At 40.6% G+C, this 15,541-nt stretch overlaps 1 pseudogene; it reads right to left on the reverse strand.

Moving 5' to 3' along the window:
- Positions 1-10,850: 10,850 nt before the first annotated feature.
- Positions 10,851-14,920, reverse strand: LOC101427421 (regulator of MON1-CCZ1 complex pseudogene; annotated as a pseudogene).
- Positions 14,921-15,541: the final 621 nt, after the last annotated feature.

The raw sequence follows: 15,541 nt of genomic DNA on the forward strand, positions 1-15,541 counted from the left end.
TCCTAGTTTCTTTTTTCCTGTTTTGATAAATTTCTCCCTCTGTTTTCTAGGTCACTACCCTTTCAATACATTACTGACTTTATAAAGTGAAAATTTAATGATTCTATTATCAGAATTTCATTTTTTCCTATGACTGAATGTCTGAATGAGCTCTTGTTCATCCCCTCTCCACCCCTGTTAAAATAGTTAAGGCTTTGTCCATCGGTTCTTCTTCCCTAAAAACTGCCTGCTCATCTAAGCATGATGTGTAAGTGGTATTCATTTTGGATACTGGGGCCCCATCATTATGTGTGCTGTGATGTTCCTGTCCTCCAACTGACTCTGTTCTTACTTCCACTTCAAGTCAGAGTGCTGTGTTCCCCTTAGCAGGGAACATTGAGCATGAGTTGTTACAGTAGTCTTGGTTCTAGTGACCACATGGGACTTAACAAGGTTTTGGTACTCTGGAGAGGCACCAGAAGGAAACCCTGACATTCTCTTTGTGAATTTAATAAGATCTTAATGTAGAGGTGAAAATAATTCATCAGAAAATAAAAATAGCAATAAAAAACAACCACCACCACAACATATCCTTGTAAAAGTCTGCATTTTAAAATATAAAAAAAAATTGAACATGCATCCAGGTGGTATAGACAGTGTACTCAAGAAAGAGAGTAATGCATCCTCTAATTTCTACTTTAAACCTTAGTCATTTACTAGAAACAGGAATCTTCACTGTCATTCTCAGTTTCCATCCCTTCTAACCCCACACACATTCCCACACCACCCTCTTACATTTTGTCTCGTATAAATGTCCCTTCCTAAAAATGACATTCTGAAAACAGGGACTTCTAAGTCGGACCCTAATTTATTTGTTCTTTCTTCATGGTACAAGTCAAAATGTATTGGAGGTTCTTTGCTGATTGTTTAGTTCCCTGGACTGGACCTCTCTCTCACTTGAACGCAGTGCCTGTGTCTTGTGTATGCAATGTTATTTGTTGAAGGAATGACTACTGAGGTAGAGTAACTTTTACCTATTCCACATCACTCCAAGCCTTTCTTTTTTTTTTTTTTTATATATATATGAACATATGTAGTTTTTATTTTCAGTTTTGTAATATAAGTATGTCTCATCGCTCCACATTATTTGTTTTTTTTTAATTGACTTTGTAATAATATTACATTAAAAATATATATGTGAGGTCCCATTCAACCCCACCCCCCCACCCCCCCTCCCCCCCCCAACAACACTCATTCCCATCATCATGACACATCCATTGGATTTGGTAAGTACATCTTTGGGCACCTCTGCACCTCATAGACAATGGTTCACATCATGGCCCATACTCTCCTCCATTCCATCCAGTGGGCCCTGTGAGGATTTACAATGTCCGGTGATTACCTCTGAAGCACCATCCAGGGCAGCTCCATGTCCCAAAGACGCCTCCACCGCTCATCTCTTCCTGCCTTTCCCCATACCCATCGTCCACCATGTCCACTTTTCCCAATCCAATGCCACCTCTTCTATGTGGACATTGGATTGGTTGTGTCCATTGCACCTCTATGTCAAGAGGAGGCTCAGATTCCACATGGATGCTGGATGCAATCCTCCCACTTTCAGTTGTAATCACTCTAGGCTCCATGGTGTGGTGGTTGTCCTTCTTCAACTCCATCTTAGCTGAGTGTGGTAAGTCCAATAGATCAGATTGTAGGTGCTGGAGTCTGTTGAGGCTCAGGACCTGGCTATCACATTGTCAGTCCAGAGATTCAAATCCCCTAAATATATCTTAAACCCCAACATTAACTGCACCTCCAGCACATTAGCATGAAAGTCTTATGAAGGGAGATCCCATTTGAGTCCAGATTTATCACACATAAACACCATTTCCAAAGAGGGGCCATCTGCCCTGGTAGTTAACCCCATCGGCCATGACCATAACTCCCATGGGTCTCTTTAGCCCTCAAAGGAACCAATATCTGGGGGTTGTATCTGCTTTATCTGTCTCTCTGACTCTGCTCAGTTGTGCATGAGGGCAATCCTTCTGCCAGCCTCCAGACTCTTTTTTAGAAACTCATAGCCATATAAACTCATTTCTCCTTTCCATTTCCCCCTTACATTAGGTCAAACAGCATTTTAAAGTCATGGTATTTTATGTAGACAGGGATATTCTGCCGATCCGCATTGAACCTTCTGTATAAGGTCATTTTCCAGTTGCATCATCAGTTGGTAGTTGATAGTGGTCCCTCGTTGCCAGGGAGGCTCATCCCCGGGTGTCATGTCCCACGCTGGGGGGAAGGCATTGCATTTACATGCTGAGTTTGGCTTCGAGACTGGCCACATTTGAGTAACATGAAGGCTGACAGGAGGAAATTCCCAGGCACAATGTTGCTCTAGGCCTTGTTCTTATTTTAGGTTTATCAGCTCACAAGCATAGTCATTAGCATCAGGGGCTCACTGTTGAACCCTCACTCCCTCCCGGTCCCCACCACTGTACCTGGGAGACTGTCGCTGCTCCCCTAGGGACCACGACAGAGCACCACTGGCCAGGAACCCAGTACCCCGCCTGCTGTGATTTTTAATTGTTGCCACTATGAGTATATCCAAACATTACCATACACCCTGGACATATGTTCTGTACAGCTCCCTGTCATCCATATATCACCTGTCATTGGTATCCCATACCAGTAGCCCTCCATTGCCATTGTTGAAACACTCTGTGATCCAGAACTCCCCAAAATTTGAAGCCCAATATAATGTCATGGTCCCTTACTAGGGAATGGCATATAGCGATGGGTTTAAAGGATAGATAAAGAACTTGGATAAAGTTAGATAAAGAGCTTAGATAAAGAATGTTGACTTGAAAAAATTCCACATCCTATCTTTTTCTTTTTTTTTTTTTCCCCCCCTAATTATTCAGCTTTTCTTCACAGGAGTCCTAGACCACAGCAATGTATATATATAATATAAAGCACTCCAACACATCCACCAGAAAACCTTTTCCCTTCCACAGTGATACTCTTACGCCCTATTCATATCATATTTACTTAAAGTGATGTACAGAGTCTGAGACATTAGCTTTCTAACAAGGTGACATCTGTGCTTACATTATGGTGCATACTTTAGGATATACAGTTCTTTACATTTTTAGTTATCCTAGTTTTACATTATGGTTTACATTATCAGTCTGTCATCTCCTATATGTTATGGTGTAATATTGCATGTTTTATATCCATCCTTGTGTACTCTCAAGAAACTCCTCTCTTACCCCCCATTTACTTTGGTTCCACACATTTAACGTCCATTTTCCCTTCCACCTTGGTGCCCGCAGTGACAGCCAACCTCCGTTTCCTGAGGAGCCACTTCCAGAGATAGATGGAATAGTGTTCAGGGCCTAACTTGCTCAACTGCCCCAATGCCCTGGGAGCCACCCTTTCTCTCGAGGGATACAGTTCCCTCTATTTGATGGCATTAGTCCTCCCCAGGATGTGGGTCCACCCCCACTCTCACTACTTGGGTTTCTACCCCATGGTGTCACCCACTCTGGCAGAATGAGCATTTAAACATTCCCCAGGAGCCCATCCTGTATCAGACCCTCCCCTCCGAGCATTCTAAACAGGTAACCCTCTTTATTATATTTTGATATGATTTTCTCGGCATTTTACTCTCCACCAACACCTGACCCTCTCCTGTGTTCGTATGCTACCCCTCCCTCCCCCCACTTTTGGGCAACGTTACCCATTCGTCCCTCCCCAGCCACCCTCAAACCCGCAAAGCCCCAACCAAAGGCACCCCCTTGTCCCCCTTTTATCTCTTCTTTGTGTTCATACTTACCACCATCTCGTCTTAAATTCCACCCCTGCAGACATCGGCTCATATCCTTCCTCCACCCTCCGATTTCCTGTAAGCCTATCGTTCAGTCTCTTGCTATCTAGGGCAGCTTGTTTATTTCATATCATTGAGGTCATGTAGTATTTGTCCTTCAATGTCTGGGTTGCTTCACTCAACATAAGGTTCTCAAGATTCATCCATGTTATCACATGTGTTTGTAGTGTGTTTGTTCTTACAGCTGAGTAGTATTCCATTGTGTGTATATACCACATTTTATTGATCCACTCATCTGTTGATGGGCATTTGGGTTGATTCCAACTTTTGGCAATAGTGAACAATGCTGCTATGAACATTGGTGTACATATATCGGTTTGTGTCCTTGTTTTCAGTTCTGCTGGGTATATACCCAGCAGTGGTATTGCTGGGTCATATGGCAAATCTATGGCTAGTTTTTTGAGAAACCGCCATACTGTCCTCCAGAATGGTTGGATCCTTCTGCATTCCCACCAGCAGTGGATGAGTGTTCCCCTTCCTTCACATCCTCTCCAGCACTTGTATTCTTCTGTTTTTTTCATAGCTGCCAATCTTATGGGTGTAAGATGGTATCTCATTGTAGTTTTGATTTGCATTTCCCTGATAGCTAGAGATTTGGAACATTTTTTCGTGCTTTCTTGCCATTTGTATTTCTTCTTCAGAGAAGTGTCTGTTTAAGTCTTTTTCCCATTTTTTAAATGGGTTGTTTATCTTTTTATTTTCAAGATATAGGAGTTCTTTATATATGCAAGTTATAAGTTTCTTATCAGATATATGATTGCCAAATATTTTCTCCCACTGTGTGGGCTCCCTTTTTACTTTCTTGACAAACTCCTTTGAGGTGCAGAAGGCTTTAATTTTGAGGAAGTCCCATTTATCTATTAGTTCTTTTCCTGCTAGTGCTTTTGGTGAGATATCCATAAATCCATTTCCTATTACAAGGTCCTGTAGATGTTTCCCTACACTGCTTTCTAAGGTTTTTATGGTCTTGGCTCTTATATTTAGGTCTTTGATCCATCTTGAGTTGATCTTTGTATAAGGTGTGAGATGGTACTCCTCTTTCATTCTTCTACATATGGCTATCCAGTTCTCCAGACACCATTTGTTGAATAGGCCACTCTCTCCCAGTTGAGAGGGTTTGGTGGCTTTATCAAATATTTTGTGTTTGTATATGTGAGGTTCTATATCAGAGCTTTCAATTCAATTCCATTGGTCTATGTGTCTCTCCTTATGCCAATACCATGCTGTTTTCACCACCGTAGCTTTATAGTATGTTTTGAAGTCAGGTAGTGTGATTCCTCCAATTTCGTTTTTCTTTTTCAGTATGTCTTTGGCTATTCGGGGTCTCTTTCCTTTCCAAATAAATTTCATAGTTAGTTTTTCTAGTTCCTTAAAGAAGGCTGCATTGATTTTTATTGGGATTGCATTGAATGTGTAGATCAGTTTTGGTAGGATAGACATCTTAATAATGTTCAGTCTTCCTATCCATGAACAAGGAATAGTCTTCCATTTATTTAGGTCTTCTTTGATTTCCTTGAACAATCTTGTATAGTTCTCGGTGTATAAGTTCTTTACCTCTTTAGTTAAATTTATTCCTAAGTATTTGATTTTTTTATTTACTATTGTGAATGGTATTTGTTTCTTGATTTCCTCCTGATCTTGCTCATTATTGGTGTACAGAAATGCTACTGATTTTTGCGCATTGATCTTATAACCTGCGACTTTACTAAACTCATTTATGAGTTCTAGAATCTTCGTTGTAGATCTCTCAGGGTTTTCTATGTATAGGATCATGTCATCTGCAAATAATGAAATTTTGACTTCTTCCTTTCCAATTTGAATGCCTTTTATTTCTGGTTCTTGCCTCAGTGCTCGAGCAAGTACTTCTAAGACAATGTTAAATAGGAGCGGAGACAGTGGGCATCCTTGTCTTGTTCCTGAGTTTAGAGGGAAGGAGTCTAGGATTTCTCCATTGTAAACAATATTGGCTTTAGGTTTTTCATATATACTCTTTATCATGTTCAAAAAATTCCCTTGTATTCCAATCTTTTGGAGTGTTTTTATCAAGAAAGGGTGCTGTATTTTGTCAAATGCTTTTTCTGCATCAAGAGATATAATCATGTGATTTTTTTCCTTCAATCTGTTTATATGGTGTATTACGTTGACTGATTTTCTTATGTTGAACCATCCTTGCATACCTGGGATGAATCCCACTTGGTCGTGGTGTATAATTCGTTTAATGTGTTGTTGAATACGATTAGCAAGTATTTTGTTAAGTATTTTTGCATCTAGGTTCATTAGAGAAATTGGTCTGTAATTTTTCTTTCTTGTGATGTCTTTGTTTGGCTTTGGTACTAGGGTAATGTTGGCATCATAGAAGGAGTTGGGTAATGTTCTTTCTGTTTAGATGTTTTGGAATAGTTTCAGCAGGATTGGTGTCAGTTCTTTCCGGAATGTTTTGTAGAATTCACCTGTGAAGCCATCTGGCCCTGGGCTCTTCTTAGTTGGGAGATTTTTAATAACTGATTCTATCTCTCTGCTTGTGATTGGTTTGTTAAGATCATCAATTTCTTCTTTTGTCAATATGGGCTGCTTATGTGTTTCTAGGAATTTGTCCATTTCCTCTAGATTGTCATTTTTGTTGGAATATAGTTTTTCAAAATATCCTCTTATGATAGTCTTTATTTCTGTTGGGTCAGTGGTGATATCGCCTTTCTCATTTCTTATTTTGTGTATTTGCATCTTCTCTCTTTTTTTCTTTGTTAGTGTTGCTAAAGGTTTGCCAATTTTGTTAATCTTCTCAAAAAACCAGCTCTTGGTCTTGTTTATCTGTTCAAGTGCTTTCTTATTTTCTATTTCATTTAGTTCTGCTCTTATCTTTGTTATTTCCTTCCTTCTTCTTCCTGTTGGGTTACTTTGTTGTTGTTTTTCTAATTCCTTCAAATGTGCAGTTAGTTCTTCAATTTTTGCTCTTTCTTCTTTTTTGATATATGAATTTATGGCTATAAACTTCCCTCTCAGTACTGCTTTTGCTGCATCCCATATATTTTGGTATGTTGTGTTATCATTATCATTTGTTTCAAGATAGTCATTGATTTCTTTTGAGATTTCCTCTTTGACCCACTGTTTTTCTAAGAGTGTGCTGTTTAATTTCCAAATCGTGGTGTGAGATCTGGGCTTCTGTCCCTTGCAAATCTCCAGCTTGACTCCACTGTGGTCAGAGATAATGTTTTGTATGATTTCAATCTTTCTGAATTCGTTCAGCCTTTCTTTGTGGCCTAGCATATGATCTATCTTGGAGAATGATCCATGTGCGCTTGAGAAAAATGTATATCCTGCTGTGTTTGGGTGTAGCGATCTATATATGTCTATTAGATCTAGCTCCTCTAATATACTATTCAGATGTTTTCTTTGGTGATTCTCTTTTGAGATGTTCTGTCCAGAGTTGATAGTGGTGTATTAAAATCCCCCACTATAATTGTAGATGTATCTATTCTTTCACTTAGTTTTTCCAGCGTTTGCCTGACGTATTTAGAGGCACCCTTGTTAGGGGCATAGATATTTATGATTGTTCGATCTTCTTGACAGATTTTCCCTTTGACTAAAATGTAGTATCCTTCTTTGTCTCTCACAATTGTTTCACATTTAAAGTCTATTTTGTCTGATATTAATATAGCTACTCCTGCCTTTTTTTGGTTATTGTTAGCTTGTATGATTGTTTTCCAGCCATTCACTTTCAATCTCCATGCGTCTCTGGGTCTAAGATGTGTCTCTTGTAGACAGCATATGGATGGGTCATATTTCCTTATCCAATGTCCCAGTCTGAATCTTTTGATAGGTGAGTTTAATCCGTTGACATTAAGTGTCATTACTATCAAGGAATTATTTGTGTTAGCCATATTTTGATTGGATTTGTGTTTGTCATATTTTGTTTGTATATTTTTTTTGTCTTTTTTGTTGTTGTTGTTGGTCTTATACTCTCCTCCAACTTTGCCTTTCCTGTTTTTTCCTTTCTTCCTGCAGAACTCCCTTTAGAATTTCTTGAAGGGGAGGTTTCTTGTTGGTGTACTCTTTCAGTTTCTGTTTGTCTGCGAATATTTTGAACTCTCCATCATGTTTGAATGCTAGTTTAGCTGGATAGAGTATTCTTGGTTGGAAATTTTTTTCCTTTAGTACCTTGACTATATCATACCACTGTCTTCTTGCCTCCATGGTTTCAGAAGAGAAATCAGCACTTAATCTAATTGAGCTTCCCTTGTATGTGATGGTTTTCTTTTCTCTTGCTGCTTTTAGGATTTTCTCTTTGTCTTGAGCATTGGATAATTTGACAAGTATATGTCTTGGGGTGGGCCTGTTGGGGTTTATGACTTGTGGAGTGCGCTGTGCTTCTTGGATATGTACTTCTGTCTCTTTCAGTAGATTTGGGAAGTTTGCAGCCATTATTTCCTGCAACACTCCTTCTGACCCCTTTCCCTTCTCTTCACCTTCTGGAATGCCTATAATATGTATGTTTGAGCGTTTTGCATTGTCATTCAGGTCCCTAAATCCTAATTGGATTTTTTCTATCTTCTTATTAACCCCTTCTACTATCTGTTTGATTTCTGATGTACTGTCTTCCACATCACTAATTCTCTGCTCTGTCTCTTCTAGTCTGCTGATATTTGCTGCAAGTGTATTTTTGATTTCTTGAACTGTGGTGTTCATTCCCATCATATCTGTTATGTTTTTGCGTATGTCTGCAATTTCCCCTCCAAGTGATGTCTTCATGTTGTTAACCTCTTTCATTACTGCATCAAATTTGTCAGTGATAAATGTTCTGGATCTTTCATTGCTTGTGCCAAGTTTTGCTCCCCTTCGTGTTTATTGGTTTGTTGATTGGATTTAGCCATGTTTTCCTGATTATTGGTTTAGTTTGTAGATTTTTGTTGCTTTCTGGTCATCTCTTTATTTTGACGAATTTAATCAGTTCCTTAGCTTCTTTGTCTGCTCTTGGAGGTTAATTAGTTGTTATTTTTGCATAGGTGTTATATCTTCTCTTTGTCACTTTTTTCTTCTTATTCTAGTTACTTGTTGTTGGTTAAGCTCACTTTAGAGGAAAGTATTAGTGTTGGGGAAAGGCAATTGTGTAAACAAGGGAAAAGTGTACAGTAGTATTGGTGATGTATGGTAACAAAGCAAGAATATGAGATCTGGGAGGATGGAGGTTAGATTCGTGTAGATTGTATAGAGTTATAGCTGTAGGTAGAGTACCTTTTATGAAGTAGATGACTGAATATGGGAGGAATATGGTATGAACTACAAAGCTATTGTTTTCATGAGAGAGGGAAAAAGAAAAGAAAGGTAATAGTTTCAAGAGTGGATAACAGACAGAAAACAGAACAAAGGTATTAGAAATTAAGAGGTAGACACTTTGTGGATCAAAGAATGGGAGGTGAGGGGTGGAATATAGGAGAGACAGTAGATGATAGTGGATATCAAGATGCAGGGGAAGGGGGATAGTGTAGGTAGCCTAAATCAGTTCACACAGAAATGAGACAGTGGAGGATGGGAAAACCCCAGCAAATGTGAGGTGTTCCCTGTAGCACCTATTGTATACTTGAATTAAAATAAAATAAGTGGAAGATGAGGGACAAGAGGGAAAGAGAAAACCAAAAAACAAAAAAACTAATTATAATAAAGAAAAAAAGAAAGACAAGAAGAAAGGAAGAAAGAAAAAGAGGATGGGCAAATGGTGAGGAACGGATAGGGGGAAGAGAGATACAGGTATACACGTGTCACAATTGCAACACTATCTAAAACAACAACTTCCCCCCGCTTTGCCCTAAAACCCCCCGTCTGTCTGCCCAAATGGGTCTGCAAGCACCTCCCTTCCCACAAACCCCCAATAGGCCACCCAGGGCCCACGAACTCCCCAGTACTGCAGATGCTCCAAAAAAAGAAAAAAAAAAAAAAAAAACAAAGAACAGAAACCCCTCCGCAGGCCCGGCTCCGCCGCCGCTGCCCACCGCGGAGGCCTGAACCGGCCCCGCCCGGCTCCGTACGCCGCCGCTGCGGCCTGACCCGGCTCCGCCTGGCTCCGCTCGCTACAGCGGCCCGGCCCAGCTCCGGCGTCCGCCTCTCGCCACCGCGGCCTGCACCGGCCCCGCCCGGCTCCGTAAGCCGCCGCAGCCCGGCCCGGCTACGCCCGGCTACGCTCACTACAGTGGCCCAGGCCCGGCTCCGGCGTCCACCGCCCGCCGCCGCGGCCTGAACCGGCCCCGCCCGCCTCCGCACGCCGCTGCGGCCCAGCTCGGCCCGGCTCGGTCCCACCCGGCCCCGCTCGCCGCCGGCGCAGCCCGGCCCGGCTCCGGCGTCCACCGCTGCGGCCCGGCCTGGCTCAGCCCCACCGAGCGGGGCTAGATGCCTCGTCTCCGCCTACCCAAGGAGGGAATCCTCTACAGGTAGCTGGGATCTCCGTGTATATTTCACAGACGGATCCTCTCTGTTACCTTCCCTCCAAATCAATGTCCAGACACCTCCGGACCAGCAAAAATCCCGAAACAATCCAGTCCCAAAGAGTCTCCAACGCTGCCCAGCCGATTCCCTGCAGAAGACCCTAACAGGGATGTTCACTCAGCCGCCATCTTGCCCCCTCTCTTCCAAGCCTTTCATATTCTCCATTTCCCTCCATATTCTTCCTCTTGTAAGAGTAACATCTATTGTTCATATACATGCTAGTCTTTCTTGTCTCCAAGCATCTATTACACCATTCATTTTCTAGATAATAGCTAAATCATTCTGCTAAAAATTACAAAGTCAAATTACATCATTTTCCACTTTTAAACAATTAGATGATTTCCCATTGACCTTATAATAAAGTCCAAAATACAATACAGGCCTTTAAGGGTATGGAGGCTCTCAAGCATCACTCATTTGTTTTACTTTATTTTATTTTTTGTAGTTTAAAGAGCTTTATTAATGCAATAAATTAACTTTATACACATTTTTGTAAAAAAGAAACCACAAACCAGCAAGTAATTTCAGAATGTTGTAAGTCTCATTAGAGCTTGGTCTCCAAAAACCTGTTTGAAAAAAGCAACATGTTCTTCACAGTGTTCCCCTGGTGTGAAATTAGGGTTCCCTCTCAAACCCTGGTTCGTTGTTATCCTGAATGATATTGCAGGGACAGATGCAAGACATTATATATCCTGCCAGAACCCACTGAAGGGACTGGGAGAAAGTGTAAACTAAAACATAAAGTATAATCCATGCGGCATAGCACTGCTCCAAAATGTACTCATCAAATGCAGTGAATGTACCACACAAATGAAAGAAGTTGTTGATGTGGGGGGAGTGGGGGCTGTGGGGAGGGGGGTATACGGGAAACTCTTATACTTTTTAATGTAACATTTTGTGTGATCTCTGTATCTTTTAAAATAAAGAATTTTAAAAAAGAAAAAAAAATCGGAAGATAGTATAGAAAAGCATGTTGTCTTCAGTCTGCTTTGCAGCATCTAAAAATTTCCGTGCAGAAATGTCATCGCCACCAATGCTCCAGATAAACCTTAAGGCAACTAACACTTGGCGTTTGGAAAGAAGAACTTCTATTTCATCATTTGCTGTTGAAAGTCTCTTCAACATGTCCAGAGATAACTGATGAGCAGAAGGATAAATTCTTTCTAGGGGTAACATCAGACAGGCCAAAGGTCACTGAGGACATGGTACTGCAGGAACTGATGTAGCATATAAAACAAGTTGTGCTGGACAAGTGTTCTGATAACAAGTTCAAGTAAGTAATGCTGTACTGCAATCTGAAACTGGTTAAGAGAGTGAATATATTCCATCAGCACAGCTATCACAAATTTATGAGGCATCTGCTTCTTCTCCGTGAACACGGAGAGGACGTGGGTGTACGTGTCAGACTGATCCACGACGGCTGGGTCCGCACAGGCCTCCGCAGAAGTGGACTGCTTCGACTCTGCCCTGCCTCCACTGCCACTGTGTAACTCTGCTCAACATCGAGGTACTTTTTATACTCATGATTGAGCTTGTCAAAGACAGTGGCTATCACAGGCAGCGTTGCCCTGTCTGACTCATTCAACATCTGAGAACAGACAGACAGGATGACCATCTTGCATTCCTTTCTCTGGAGGAGAAAGTCCATCAATCTTCCTTTTTCTGGCAAGAGATTTACTATGGGCTGAAGTTTCACTTGGAGGTTCCAGAGGTAGCCTTGGCTCGCGCTGATGATGATGTCGGGTTGAAAGACAATCCAGGATGAAGAATAGCGTTTACAGGGGACCAGGGACTGGCTGGTCACAGAAGCAGGACCTGCCATGGGGAGCTGATAAGGCTGAGTCGATGGAGCAGGAAGCACTGGGTGGTGGAAGGTGACTGTGCCATCGGACTCTCCCTCTAACTTGATGTCAGATATTACGGAGGTCTCTGTATCCTGGCGATGAACGACCACAGAGTTGTCCAGCACGTTTAGGGCAAACTTTCCCATTCTATTTAACTCCAGTGTATGCATCTTTTTACAGGCATCTTCTCGTGGTAGGTGATAGAGGACCACTTCCGCTCCTGCACTATTGGAGGTCCGCGAATGATGCCTCAGGAAGAGAACATAAAGTTGTTCGCATATTGTAGCCATTGCAATATCTCTTTCAGAAAGGCTCAGTTTGGTTGACTTAGGTACAGCTGGTAATTCAATCTCAAACTTGAGCAACTTTGACACAGTGCCAGCCCTGAAATAAAAACGCTGCAGAACGTTTCCGAGGACTGTGGTCGACAGGAGAATCACAGCATTTCCAAGGACTGAGCTCGACAGGAGAGTCACAGCACTCTCAGGGCAGTACATGGACCAATTCACATGATGCTCTGGCTCTTGAGGAGCTTCGGATTTCGTTTCTCGGGTAATACCTGGTAAAACTCAATCCCTTGATCTATTATGAAGACAATTTCAGTAGAACTTGTCCAGCAGAATCCTAATATGTTGGCATTCTTGGTCTGAGAACTGTCAGGGATAAAGTTAGAAAACTCCACAGTCTTTGAGGTCCTTTGAACAGCCAATATCTTATTTTCTAAAGCAAATTTAATGCATTTCACTTCTCCTTTGTCTTCCATTCTAAATGAAATGGGGTTCCTATAATCTGGTCCTTTCACTACAACCCCAGTAGCTCCACGAGATCGAACTGCAAAAACCTGCTCTTTGGCCTCATCGAAGACGACGCAGTTAACCCGGTTCGCCTTCTCAAACTGCACGCGCCGCTCGCACAGCTCCAGGTAGTAGTCCTAGCTCAAGGCCGGCGCCGCGGCCGCGGCTGGGTGCCAGGGGGCGGCCGCCAGTGTGGAGCGCGGCGAGCTGCAAGCGGCGCAGGGCGCGGGGCGCGGGGTCGGGCCCCCGCAACGTCGGCGGGGATCAACTCATTTGTTTTAATACAGAAATTATTATTAGTTATTAAAATATTATTATCATTATTAATCGTTAATGATAATATTAATTATTAATTATACAGAAACTATATTAGTCATTAAAATATTATATTATTAATAGTTATTAATATTAATACTATTATTAATACAGAAATTATTGTTTATTACTGATCAGTACTTAACACTCTTCAATAGTGTTAAAAATTAGTCAAGCCAAGAAAGCCTACCTTAAACTACTCAAGTGCTCTAAATATTGTCAAATAAAAAATGCAGGCCAGGAATAAATTGCTAATGATATGTTTCTGAAGAGGAATTTAAGAACCTAAGTAAGGCTTCTGAAAGGTATTCATTTCTGTAGCGTGCCCTTTCCTAAAATAAAACAATTTTTGCCTTAATTTTTTTTCAAAATATTGTTTCACTTGAATGTATGAGTTTTGAGTTTATTTTCTACTTTCCTCAAGATGCCTGGATTTTTGAACCCTCTGAGAATTCTCATTCTTTGATGTGAAGAATAAGTAAGAGTGACTTTAAGGGGTGGCGGCTAGCTATTTCATTTGGGTTATTTCAAACAAATACAAAGGTAAAGAATCTAACAAAATGAACTTTCTTGTGCCTATAACCTGGTTTCAGCAAAGATCAACCATGAAAAAATTTTCTCTACATCCCTACCTACTGTCTTCATGGTCAGTTTTGAAGCATTTCCCCCAGATATCACATTATTTAATCCACAAATGTTTCAGGTGATAGCTTTAAAAATTAAATCGTTTATTTTAAAATATAATTTATGTACAAATTTTAATTTTAAATGTAACTATAATTTCACTATCATACCTTAAATAGTAAATGTTATAACATAATATCTCATTTCTAATCAGTTTTCAAATATCTATTGTTTCAAATGTTTATCTATTTGTTTGAATCAGAATCCAAACATCTCCGATGCATTTTGAATTGACTTTTCTCTAAATCTGTAAATTTTTCCTCAGCCTTTTCCATGGAGTTCTTTATTGACGGATTGGCTTCTTTGTAGTTTCCCACTTTCTGGTTTTGCTGATCGTATCACCATTTTATCTCTTGGTATGTTCCTCTACCCAGTATTTCCTATAATTTTGTAGTTACTCTAATCTAGTAAGTAAATAAGAACACTTTTTATTTTCTTTTGAAATTTTTTTTTTTATTATTAAAATGACAAATTTCAAATTAGGGAGAAAAGTGTAATGAAATACTATACATCCATTCCCCTGCTTCCATAATAATCAAATCATTGATCAATATCCAAATTTCCACTCAGATATTTTTAAAGCAGATTTGACTTAAAAAGTAAAATCACAATTGATTAATTACAACCAAAAATGTATGATTCATAATAATAGAATGTATTCTACTACTGCTAACATTACAATTGTCTTATGATTGTTTTCTAGTATATTCATTTTAACTAGAACTCATATGTTGGCTTAATTTCATCTTGAGGTATATATTTTAGCAATTGAATTCCTTAAAATTCTTTCTAATTATGCAAAATATTTACTTGAATCCCTGGACAAATATACAAAGAAGTTCTACCTTTTGTCCACTAGTTTCCACTCTAAATTCACTCTCCTTTAGAGGTGATGTTCTTTCTTTTTTAAGGGTTATCCTTTCATCTGTGAAAAAGAAGCAGCACATGGCCCCTCAATTGATATTCCTGGACTTCCCCTGGGGTTAGTCCCTCATACTAGCACATACCCTGAGGTCTCACTGAAAACTGGCTTTCTCATTGTCTGTCTTCCTTTTTGTTCTGAGGGGGGATGCTCTTTCCTGTTTCTGACATCTGTGGGGTAACAGGTGGGAACAGCCAATTCCTTATCTCCCCTACCTGCAGACCATGGGATGCCCTCCCCCACTTCTCTCTACCCCAAAACACTGGATGCTGGCTTTTTAGAGTCTGAACTTCTTGTTGGGCTAGGCACTCTCCAGGATACCTGATTGCGAGGTGGAGGCCTAGGAAAATCTCTCCCAGGAGTTGTGGTATCTGAAGACCTCAACTGTCCACCCACTGAAATACTCAACTGGGCCTTAAAGGTCCCCACATTCAGGGAAGTGTACTTGAGCCTGCGTCTTTCAGGCTCATACAAAGCAATTATTCATAACCATCTGACTTTCAATTCCAGATAAATTTTAAAAAGATGATGCATCCTGTGACTTTTCCTGGAAATCTCTGCATTTTTAAGCTTTGGATGGAATTTGAAGTACTTTGTCTACACTGGCTTGATGGGAATATGAATCAGTCCTGTATCCTTCTGGTGA

Source organism: Dasypus novemcinctus, chromosome 16 (assembly GCF_030445035.2).
Source record: "Dasypus novemcinctus isolate mDasNov1 chromosome 16, mDasNov1.1.hap2, whole genome shotgun sequence".
Taxonomy (NCBI): Eukaryota; Metazoa; Chordata; class Mammalia; order Cingulata; family Dasypodidae; genus Dasypus; species Dasypus novemcinctus.